This window comes from Temnothorax americanus, unplaced genomic scaffold, assembly GCF_048541705.1.
Source record: "Temnothorax americanus isolate GAGA-0224 unplaced genomic scaffold, ASM4854170v1 Scaffold110, whole genome shotgun sequence".
Lineage (NCBI taxonomy): Eukaryota > Metazoa > Arthropoda > Insecta > Hymenoptera > Formicidae > Temnothorax > Temnothorax americanus.
In genome coordinates, this window is record NW_027509243.1 from 29321 (window position 1) to 39967 (window position 10647).

General features: G+C 43.4%; 2 long non-coding RNA genes across 3 annotated transcripts; both read right to left on the minus strand.

The window, feature by feature from the left end:
• Positions 1-774: 774 nt before the first annotated feature.
• On the minus strand, positions 775-1283 carry LOC143908662 (uncharacterized). Its single transcript, XR_013260209.1, has 2 exons — positions 935-1283; positions 775-821 (listed from the first exon to the last, which is right to left on the minus strand). It is a non-coding gene; the product is annotated as an uncharacterized LOC143908662 (long non-coding RNA).
• A 2804-nt stretch (positions 1284-4087) lies between these two features.
• On the minus strand, positions 4088-5921 carry LOC143908660 (uncharacterized). 2 transcript variants are annotated; one of them, XR_013260208.1, is made up of 4 exons: positions 5836-5921; positions 5355-5638; positions 5073-5250; positions 4088-4967 (listed from the first exon to the last, which is right to left on the minus strand). It is a non-coding gene; the product is annotated as an uncharacterized LOC143908660 (long non-coding RNA). The 2 variants fall into 2 exon arrangements; XR_013260207.1 differs by having other exon boundaries at positions 4088-5250.
• Between the last annotated feature and the right edge of the window lie 4726 nt (positions 5922-10647).

Consider the following 10647-nt stretch of genomic DNA (forward strand, 5'->3'; position numbering starts at 1 on the left):
CGTAGGATAAAAGCTATTCCCTCGTCTTCCCCTTGTTCCTTTCGCCAAATTTCCAAATTCTCTCCCTGTAGAATTAATCGAGCAATCGTTTTATTCAATTCCTCCGTAGACTTCTTCTCAATCTTGGCACAATAATTACAATCGGACTTCTCACATTGGCGTCTGGACAATCCATCAGCATTTTTATATGCCCCTTTCGATGCACAATCTCAAATTCATACTCTTGGAGTCTTTCCAGCCAGCGTGCCAGTTGTCCCTCTAAATCCCTGAAGAACATAAGCCACTTCAAAGAAACGTGATCTGTGCGAATTAAAAATTTTCGTCCTAAAAGATAGTGGCGAAAAAATTTTATTGAGTCTACTGCCGCTAAGAGTTCCCGCCGAGTAACGCAATAGTTTCTCTCAGCTTTATTGAGAACCCGACTAAAAAAAGCTATGACTCTTTCTTCTCCCTCCTGTTTCTGCGATAACACCGCGCCAATACCGACATTTGAAGCATCGGTATCCAAAACAAATCCTCCCTCCCCTTTAGGAAAGGAAAGTACCGGAGGGGAAGACAAAACTCGCTTTAATTCTTCAAACGTTTTTCGACATTCCTCTCCCCAAATGAATTTAGTCTGATTTCCCGTAAGAGCGTAAAGAGGTCTTGCTAAAGAAGAAAATCCTTTAACAAATTTACGATAGTATGAGCAAAATCCTAAGAAACTTCGTAATTGTGTTTTGGTATGTGGAACCAACCAATTCGTAACCGCGGATATTTTTTCGGGATCCGTGGCTATGCCCTCCGCCGAAACTACATGCCCCAAATATTTTACACTCTTTCTAAAAAAAGTACATTTCTTTGGATTAACTTTCAAATTCACTTTTCTTAATCGTAATAGTACCGTCTTTAAATTCTCCATCATTTCAGAAAAACTCTTTCCAAAAATTATTACATCATCGAGATAAACCAAGCAAATTTTTGATAATAAATCTCTTAAAACTTTCTCCATCAGACGTTGAAATGTAGCAGGGGCATTGCAGAGGCCAAAGGGCATGACGACAAATTGCCACAACCCATTTCCAATTGAAAACGCAGTTTTCTCTTTATCCTCGGAACGAATCTTTATTTGCCAATATCCGCTCTTAAGATCTAGAGTACAGAACCAATCGTTACCTGATAATTGGTCGAATATGTCATCGATTCTGGGTATAGGATGAGAATCTTTTTTAGTTAAATAATTCAGCTTCCGATAATCCACACAGAATCTGATTGTACCGTCTTTTTTCCTGACCAAAACTACAGGCGAAGTCTAGGGGCTTTGTGATTCCTCAATTACCCTTTGTTTCCACATATCCTCAATTATTTTATTTACTTCCTTCCTCATGTGGACAGGAATACGACGAGGAACCTGTTTAATAGGGGAAGAATCTCTCACATTTATCACATGTTCAATAATATCGCAATTTCCTGCAACAATAGTTTCGGAAAACGCATCCCGGAAATCTTCCAGAAAATCGGCAAACATTTCCTTCTAAGCCTCATTTAGACTCTCAGAGTTATTTTCGAAAAGTTCTTTTAAGATAGAAGAGTCTACCTCGACAGAAGTTTCAACACGAGAACAATCAAAATTTTTTTTCTCATTCAATTCGGAATTTAAGAAAGGTTTAAAAATATTTTCCAAGTTCACTTTTTCAAGAAAATCCTTTCCTAATAAACATTGATCGCTAATTTCTGCAACAAACAAAAAGATCTCTACGGAAAATCTACCAATTTGAACTTTCATTAAGACTTTAGATTCTACAGAAACTCTTTCTCCTGTCGGATATCTTAAATTACAGTTTCCTATTTTAATTCTCTCTACCTCTTTTCCAATAAAAGTTTCATTAACAATCGAGACATCGGAGCCCGTATCTATCTTGAAAGAACAGCATTTTTTGTTTAATAAACCTTTATAATAGAAATCTTTCTTATTGTTAGATTCGAAATGTTCAAAATGAACAATACCGACTTTCGGGGAATTTTTCACAAAAGTTGAGCCCACCCCGCAAAGCTCAACTAAATCGCGTTTCCCTCATTAGGGCATTCTGTCCGGAAATGCCCGGTTTTTCCGCACGTCCAACACTCCCCCCGGCCGGCGCCAAATTTGCTGCCTCGCCAATTCCCTTTCGGGCCCTTTCCCTCCTTATTCCTTTCCTCAGTCTTCCCTCCGACATCGCGTTCCTCATTCTTTACCAAATTTCTATCTCCCTTTTTCACGAAATTCTTGTTTAAATTCTTCCTGTATCTCTGCGAATTATCCCCCTGGATAACTTTGAGCGCTTTAGCCCTTTCAACGGCCAGAATTAAGGAGGTTATTCCCTCCATCTGAAGCGCTCGCCGAATAAAATTATCGGAAACGGCCGTAACGAATTGCGCACAAGCGATTTTATCGCGAAGCTCATATGGGCACTCGGGGTACGCCAGGCGTGCAAGTTTGTCAATTTCTGATCCGAGTGTCGCCAAATCCTCCCCGAATTTTTGTTTACGGCTCGTAAACGCGACGTAACAATTTTGTGATTGTCGTCCCTCCCCGAAGCGCAACTCAAGTTTCGTTTTAAGTTCCGCGAAATCTAACCGCTCGACATCTTGAACCGTTTCCAAGACCGAGCGTGCCTTTCCCCTCAGGCTCGAAGCCAACGCGATCGTTTTTGTGGCGTCATCCCAATGGTTCGCACGCGCGATCCAACTCAATTGCGAGAAATATTCCTGTAACGGGGTCGTTCCGTCGTACGTGTCGGGTTTCAGTTTATACCCCAGGTCGGCACTTGCGACCGCGACACTTTCACTCGCGTGTATTCGCGTTCCCACGCCGCTCGAGTTCAAGTCTCTTTCCCCCGCATGCGCGACTCGCGCTACCACGGCGCTCGGGATCGCGCCCCTTTCGCTCGCATACGCGTCTCGCGTCCCCGCGCCGCTCGGGATCGCGTCCCCCTCACTCGCGTGCGCATCTCGCGCTTCCGCGCCGTTCGAAATCGCGACACTTCCGCGTATGTCCCGCGCCCCCGCGCTGCTCGCGACTCGCGTCCCCGAGTCCCCAGATACTCTATTATAAGAGTGACTTAGCTGTGCGCCGGAGTTCATCCCTCGAAGAAGACGGAGCTCCTCCTCCTGCCGGCGGAACGTCTCGGCGTACTCCCTCTCTCTCCGCGCCTGTTCCTCGCGCAGGAGCCGGACCTCTCGTATCACCGCCTGGAGGGTCACTACCTCCGACGTCATCTCCGCAGCATCCGACTGTGGAGTCGCTACTCGGAGTCGTTTCCTTGCAGCCATGAGGAAATCGTAGCTCGTCGCTCGTCGCTCGTCTAGTCCTCGCTCGTCCGAACGATCCGTTCGATCCCGGACGAGCCCCCAAAATGTTGCGCTCGACCGCGCGTTCGCAGCACACACCTTCACGCACTCACTCGCGAACGCGGCGCGCAATCCCGTGGATTGCAATACCCGCAATCCCGCAATACCGGGAATAAACTCACACAAATAGAAAAGAACTCGTTTAATGCAGTAATGTAATAGAACAATGGCTCATGAACACGTCTGAACGGTTCGAAGGCCCGGCGGAAAATCTGACAGACGGCAGAAGTAAACAAACAAACGCAACAGCTGGTCGTCAAGGCTCGACGTCACGCAGCACTTCGCGACTGCTTTTCGGGCCTCTACCGGGCGTCTCGGCACGGGCGCAACACTACATACAATAATGTAATACAAAGATATTAATATTTACGTCTAATTGCAAATATTTTACATTAATGCAGGCTGTGAGAGGCCAAGCTGTGGCTCTCCAAAATTACATTGGATGAAAACGTACAAAGTAGTATAGTACAATGTATAATATAAAGATATTAATGAAAAAAAAAAAAAGAAAACGTTGAAGACACGCGGGTATTGTAAAGACAGCTTAACATACTGTTCTAAGTCTGTGTTACTGTTTTAAGTCTGTCTTTTCTGCCACCATCTCTGTCGGGAGCTCCGGAGAACCAGCGACTTGTTCTTGTTAAAATCTCTTTCTCACAAATATTTGGGAAAAGTTGTTTTAATGTACCTGTTCGGGCGTCGCTTTCCGACGGTCGCCCTGAATCTGGATTCCGCTCAGAGTTGAGCGAGAAGCGTGTGTAACGCGAGTCGTAAATTCGCGGGAGGAATGAGGATTAAAGCACTCGGAACACAGATTGCACAAAGAAATATATAGTCTTTATTTCAAGAACGGAAAAGACGCGAGGGGGAACAACGGATCGTGCGCCGCGAATTCGGAAATCTTCTGAGTCGTTTGTACTTTTCTGTCAGGTATCGCGAACGGAAATCTTGTCTCGGCTTCTCGTATCGAAGCCTCTCGCGGAGCGGAGATCTTATACGCGTCGAACGGAAATCTTGAGCGCGCGGCAGAAGAACGATCGCGAGCGGAGCACGACCGGAAGTTTTCGGACCCCTCGCTAAGTAGTACACTTAATGAAGAAATATAAGTAACTTAGATCCGCACTTTGAGACGAAACGAGCGAGTAGCGATTCAAGCAGCGATTTAAGAGGGAGAGAGCCGTGCTGTCTTTAGACGAGGATTGATACGCGACGACTTTCGGCTATGAGTTCTGGCCCACGACTTGAGGCTAGGAATCCTCAGCAACGACTGACTGTCTGGCGAGCGATTTTGCCGTTTACTCAAGAGGGTTGTTTTTCAGGAACGAACGCGCGATGAGAGCTGAATCGCTATTCGTCCGTACGGTCACATCACGCGTCACAACAGCCGTTTCCGTGCTTCGACAAATAAGGGAGCACTCTCGTAACGCGTGATCGCGATCGATGGGCTTCGAGGGCGCGGGGATCGCGGGGAACGTATGTTTCGCACAAGTTCGACAGAGCTCGAACCACATAAACATCGGTATTTCTCGATGTTAAATATAATAATGTTTTCGAGCCGATGTTTCGCGTAGGAAAGTTCGACGGATCTCGAACAGTATCTAATAAAAAGAATGAGTGATTTTTTAAAAAACCGTATACAAATACATTTCACATGTAGTTTTATTTTTAAATTATACAAAAAAATATCCTAACAACATACATACCTTTCATTATTTTATATGTATTTGTTTCTGCAAAACTGTCCTTCTTTTTATCGCCACTTTGTCGTCCTCAACCACTGTACTTTAATTGTACTGCCTTTGCCATAAGTCGAGGTAAAATTTGTTTTATTGCGTCAGATGTATTTTTACTTCCTCCTTTTATTATAGATATATAATCTTTCTGAAAAATAATATAATTACATCTTGTATAATATTGTGTAAATTGATATCTGTATTGACAAAAAATTTACGTAAGTGTAATATTAAAATGTTAATAAAAAGTACCATTATCACATTTAAGTCGTCATCTTGTAATCGATTGTCAAAGACTATAAATGCTTCATATGAATCGAAAGGTTTATCGAAACCTAATTCTTTTTGTAAATTCATTTCACTCTGTTCTGTTAACGAACGTGTTGTCATTTTAGCCTTTATCTCATCATATCCTTTTCGGACACTGTATAACATGCTATTTGTTGCTTTTTTAATTTCTTTCTTAATAATCTTTTCCATACTTTCAATTATACATTTCTTTTGCTCATGAAGCAGTATTTCCAAATTTTTTGTACCTGAATAATAATATCCATAAATTTTACTTGATATTTGATTTAGTTGTAAATGTAACAAAGAAAAAAAAATTTCAAGAATGTAATCATATTTCGTAAAATTATTGTTAGCTTTATGAAGGACAAAAGTATGTATAATCCCTTTATATCTATTGAAAAGAAAATAGAAAAACTTAGATAATTTTTTAAGTATCTCGTACCATTGTTATTTTCAGAAGAACTATGTACAGGAAGGTGAGAACTTTCGTTATCTGTATCCTCTTTGTTAGTGCTTGGCGTATTGGAAGTATTATCTTGCGCGTCTTAATATAGCATAAAATAATAATTATGACAATATTAATATCATACATTTGAGAAATAAATATTGAAATAAAAACCTTACAATCACTCGCAATCCGGCACTATTTTAAAAGTCAAATTGTACCGGATTAATGGATTTGCCGGACTATTGCAATGTAAAGAATATTGAAGATAAATTAAATAATTGGACATTTTAATTCTTTTGAATTTACAACAAACAAAATCGAATTGGAAAAACGTCTATGTATTTTCATGAAAACATGAACAATGCGGCATCCACGGCAGTCTAACGATCACTAATGAATAGATAAACTACACGTGAGCGTTAGAATTATTTCCGTGCCTCTTGCTCTAGGGGTCGCGGAAGCCCGCGATAGTGCAGTGCTGAATTGTTGGACGACGTACCGGATTATCAAAGTGCCAGATTAGCGACATTGTACTGTATAAAGAAGTAAGAAAGGTTTATATTGTTGTTATTAAAATCTTTACATACAAATATATATTTAATTTAACGTAATCCACTCGGCATGTTATATTGCAGAAATATTGAAATGTTCAAAAATGATGCAGAAATATTTCATTAACATTTCAATTGTAACTATGCAGTTAAAATATTTCAGAAATGTACCTGCATAATGTTTTTCATAATATTGCATTAACAATATTTCTGAAATCTTTCAGAAAAATGTTTGCAATATTTGTAAGTTTATATAATATTGCAAAAAATGCAGAAATGTCGCAGAAACGGTCGTGAAATATTTCTGAAATATTGCTGAAAGATGTAATATTTCAAATAGAATTTTGCAGAAATGTTTCTGAAATATTACATGCCAAGTGGGAAGTTACGCATAAGATACCAATATATACAAAAAAGATATAAATTATACCATCAAAGCTTAGAATGTCATCTAAGGCATCTTCAGTAGAATTTGGTACACTTTTTAATGAATTATAACGAGAACGTTTTTTGTGGGGTTCTTCAGATTCATTTTCAGAATCTTCCAAATCACCATATTCACTACTACTCTGAACATATAAAGTTGTTTCATAGCGTGATATTCGGCGTTCACCTTGAGCAAAGCCACCTAATGCATTTGCATATATTTATATATTTAAAACTGTAATCCGCATGAGAGAGAGATAATATACAAATCATTCAATACTCATACTTGTGCGTACATACTTATACAGAGTGTCCCAGACCCACCTGTTAATGGCAGATTAAGGTAAACGTCCCAGTGGCCGGACACGTACCAGTGGCCGGACACATTGGAGAAAAATATTTACTATTTATTTCAACACTTAAGAATAAAAATAATAATTATTGTAAAAAAACTAATATTTAACAATTAATTTGAAAAAAGCTATTTTTATTTTTAATTGTTCAAATAAATATTTTTCTCCAATGTGTCCGGCCACAGGTACGTGTCCGGCCACTGAGACGTTCACCTTATTTTGAAACAAATATTGGTTTTCTCTGTCTTGTTTTACGTTCACGTTTATGATTGACGTAAAAACCTACGTTTTGTTTTCTACCATTAGCCTTAAAAAAAGAATAAAGAATATTAAATAATTTATGTTTTATTACAAAAGCAACTTTAAGACTCTATAACCCCGAAACCATTGTTATTTGGACATATGTTTACAAGACATTTTTGACGTGTTTTCATGTACTAAAGCAGTTGTACCAGTTTTGGCACTAATTGTAAGTGTAGGGGACACTCTCTATATAAATAATAATAATAATAATGATTTAAATGCCTGCTGTTAGCAGACTTGGCTGACCGGAAAGTTAATGCGGCACTCTATTGACTAATAGCACGGCAGATGTGGAACACTCTGTACATATGATATATGTAACAGTTATATATACAGTTATATGTATACATTTACTACTAATATTAAACTTCAAATGTACATCTTTTAACAAGCAATATTATTAGGCCTGTTTGTTTTAGCTAAACTTTTTGCACGGTTCATCTTTCCTCTTCTACTTATCACGTTGGAGAGAAAAAGAGGAAAGATGAACTGTGCAAGAAGTTCAATTAAAACTAACAGGTCTATTAATTGTCACACTGATACAGATTGCAGATTGGGTTAGGTTGTAACTGAACGATACTTTATCTGGTCACGAGAGGCGCTGATTTGTCCTAAAAGTCATCGGTCGCCACTCGGTTTTACCTATTTCTACCGAGAAGGTAAGTATCTTGACAGTGAACTATGATATGGTTCCTTAATTTGCTGGAACAATTCAAATTTCAGAATCCCGCCACGGGGTCCTTTTCACCATCGCCCGTTATCAGGGATTTGATAGTGATCGCCTCCCGATGTCGTCCAGGTTCGGAGATTGGGCGTCACCCGCTCGCGCAGGTAAGTACGAGTACGATAATTCTCTAACTCTTCCTAAATATTAAATTCCCGCCAGGTGGTCTCCATCTGGGGCGTCTCCTCTCGGATCTGTGCCATCAATCGCCAGGCTGAGTCAACGTGGGGCCAAGACGGCGCGACACCCGCTCACGCGGCTAAGTCCCAACATCGAGGGTTCAAAAACTAACTAATTCTCTTTTATTTTGAGGTTTTCTCGACACGGTCCTCATCCCCGTCGCCGGCGTAATGGATCAACACGATTGTCGATGCCCAAAGTCACCGCGTATAGGAGATACCGCGTCACCCTGAGAACTGTCGCCCGAACACCCACTAATGTTGTAAACTTTTAACTTTTCGCGGTGCGGTCCTCATCAGTGGCATCCCCGGAAGCAGACCCGATGATGATTTGCGATCCGGATGGACTCCTTCGCAAGATGGCGCGACACTCCGCTTGGTCAGGTAAGTAGAAGGTGAGAAATCGTTAACTTCGTATTTATGTTCGCAAATAATTCTTCCATTTATTCATTATCGTTGTTTCACACAGTTGTTTGTTAACAATCATTGGTTTCGCACAAAATAGCGGTCGCACGTCTCGCAAAGTGCGAATTGTTCGTTTACGGTACGTCCAAACCTTCCGCCTTTCGTATCGGCGGCAGTAACGCGTTTCGCGGGCGTTGCCGGTTGTTATGAGCGCTGAGGTGAATTATAATCGCAATCCGGTTGTGATCGCGATTGTTAGAACGACACTCCGTGATATACGCGCGAGACAAAACGTGTTATACCTACGAGCGTTCCCGACAGACTGCCTCGAGCAGTCCGGCTCTCTCGGGCTTCCCACCTACGGCAGGTTACCCCCACCATGGGATATCGGCCGCTTTCTCATCGCAGTACTTTTCCGCTCGCCGCGTTAACAATGGTTGTTTACGAGTTTCGCACCGCCAGGTGTGCGCCAGATGTTCGTCGCTGCGCAGTTACAATAATTGTTATTCACACCTGGCTATGCCCTATGCTCGCGGTGGAAATTTCCACTCGGAGTACTACGTACTCGACACCCTGAGGCGGACCCCGGGTAGTGGTTTTCCATCTCCCGCACGTTTCACGCCAGGACGACGCCGACACGTGCGCACGTCCTCTCCTACCATGTTTCACGCGACCCCGGGTCAACTTCCTGAAGAAGATGTCCGCGTCTCGATCGCGACCTCCGCCGTTGACGGCGACCCCCTGGTCTCCCTTCCACGGACCTCCCCAACCCGATTCCGGCCTGAGACCCCGTGGAGGACGTCCGGTTTACAAGTTCCGGCGACATGTCGCCGGATCTCCCGTCCGGGGATTCGGATTTCGGCGCCGACCCCTTCCCTGGGTGTACCAGGTCGGGTTTATCAAGACCCGCTAGTCTTTCCTCGTAGATGACGCTCGGTTGGTCATCTCGCTTCCTGGTGGTCGCATCGCGTCCGGACTTGGTCGGTCTCATTTCGCCCAGTCTTGTCGTTCGCGTTCCGTCGTGACGCCTATCGCCATGTCCCTGCTTCTCTGACCCGCGTGCCCTGTCGCGCTAACTTGCGCCCCAGTGCACGAATCACGTCGGATTTTCGCGAGTCACTGTCTCTCGGTTCCGTTATACGGACCGCGTATCAACCGTCCGCGCGGCGCGCCCTGTTTCTGGGCTTTGGTGCCCTGTCGCGCTAACTCGTGACCCAGTGTACGAATCATGTCGGATTTTTGCGAGTCGCTTTCTCTCGGTTCCGTTATACAGACCGCGTATCAACCGTTCGCGCGGCGCACCCTGTTTCTGGGCTTCGGTGCCCTGTCGCGCTAACTCGCGACCCAGTGTGCGAATCACGTCGGAATTTCGCGAGTCGCTTTCTCTCGGTTCCGTTATACGGACCGCGTATCAACCGTTCGCGCGGCGCACCCTGTTTCTGTGCTTCGGTGCCCTGTCGCGCTAACTCGTGACCCAGTGTACGGATCACGTCGGTTTTCGGTGAGGCGCCCTCTTTCGGCCCCCTAATGCGGACCGCGTCCCTACCGTTCGCGTGGCGCACGCCGTTCTGGGGCATCGGTGCCCTGTCGCTTTAACTCGCGACCCAGCGTACGGATCGCGTTGGTTTTTCCACGATACCTTTTCTCGGACCTTCGTCGTGCAAACCACGTCGAAGATTGTGTGTGGCTTGACCGCCGTATACGTTTTCGCGCGTCACCGCGATCCGTGCACGAAAACCAAACTAAAATTCTCTGCGGCCGGGCCGTGTGCCTTTCGGCCTATAATGAAACGAAAATAATGAAAATCGGATCGGGGAACTTAAACTTATATATTATCCTTATTCTCCACATGGAGCCGCTGCTCC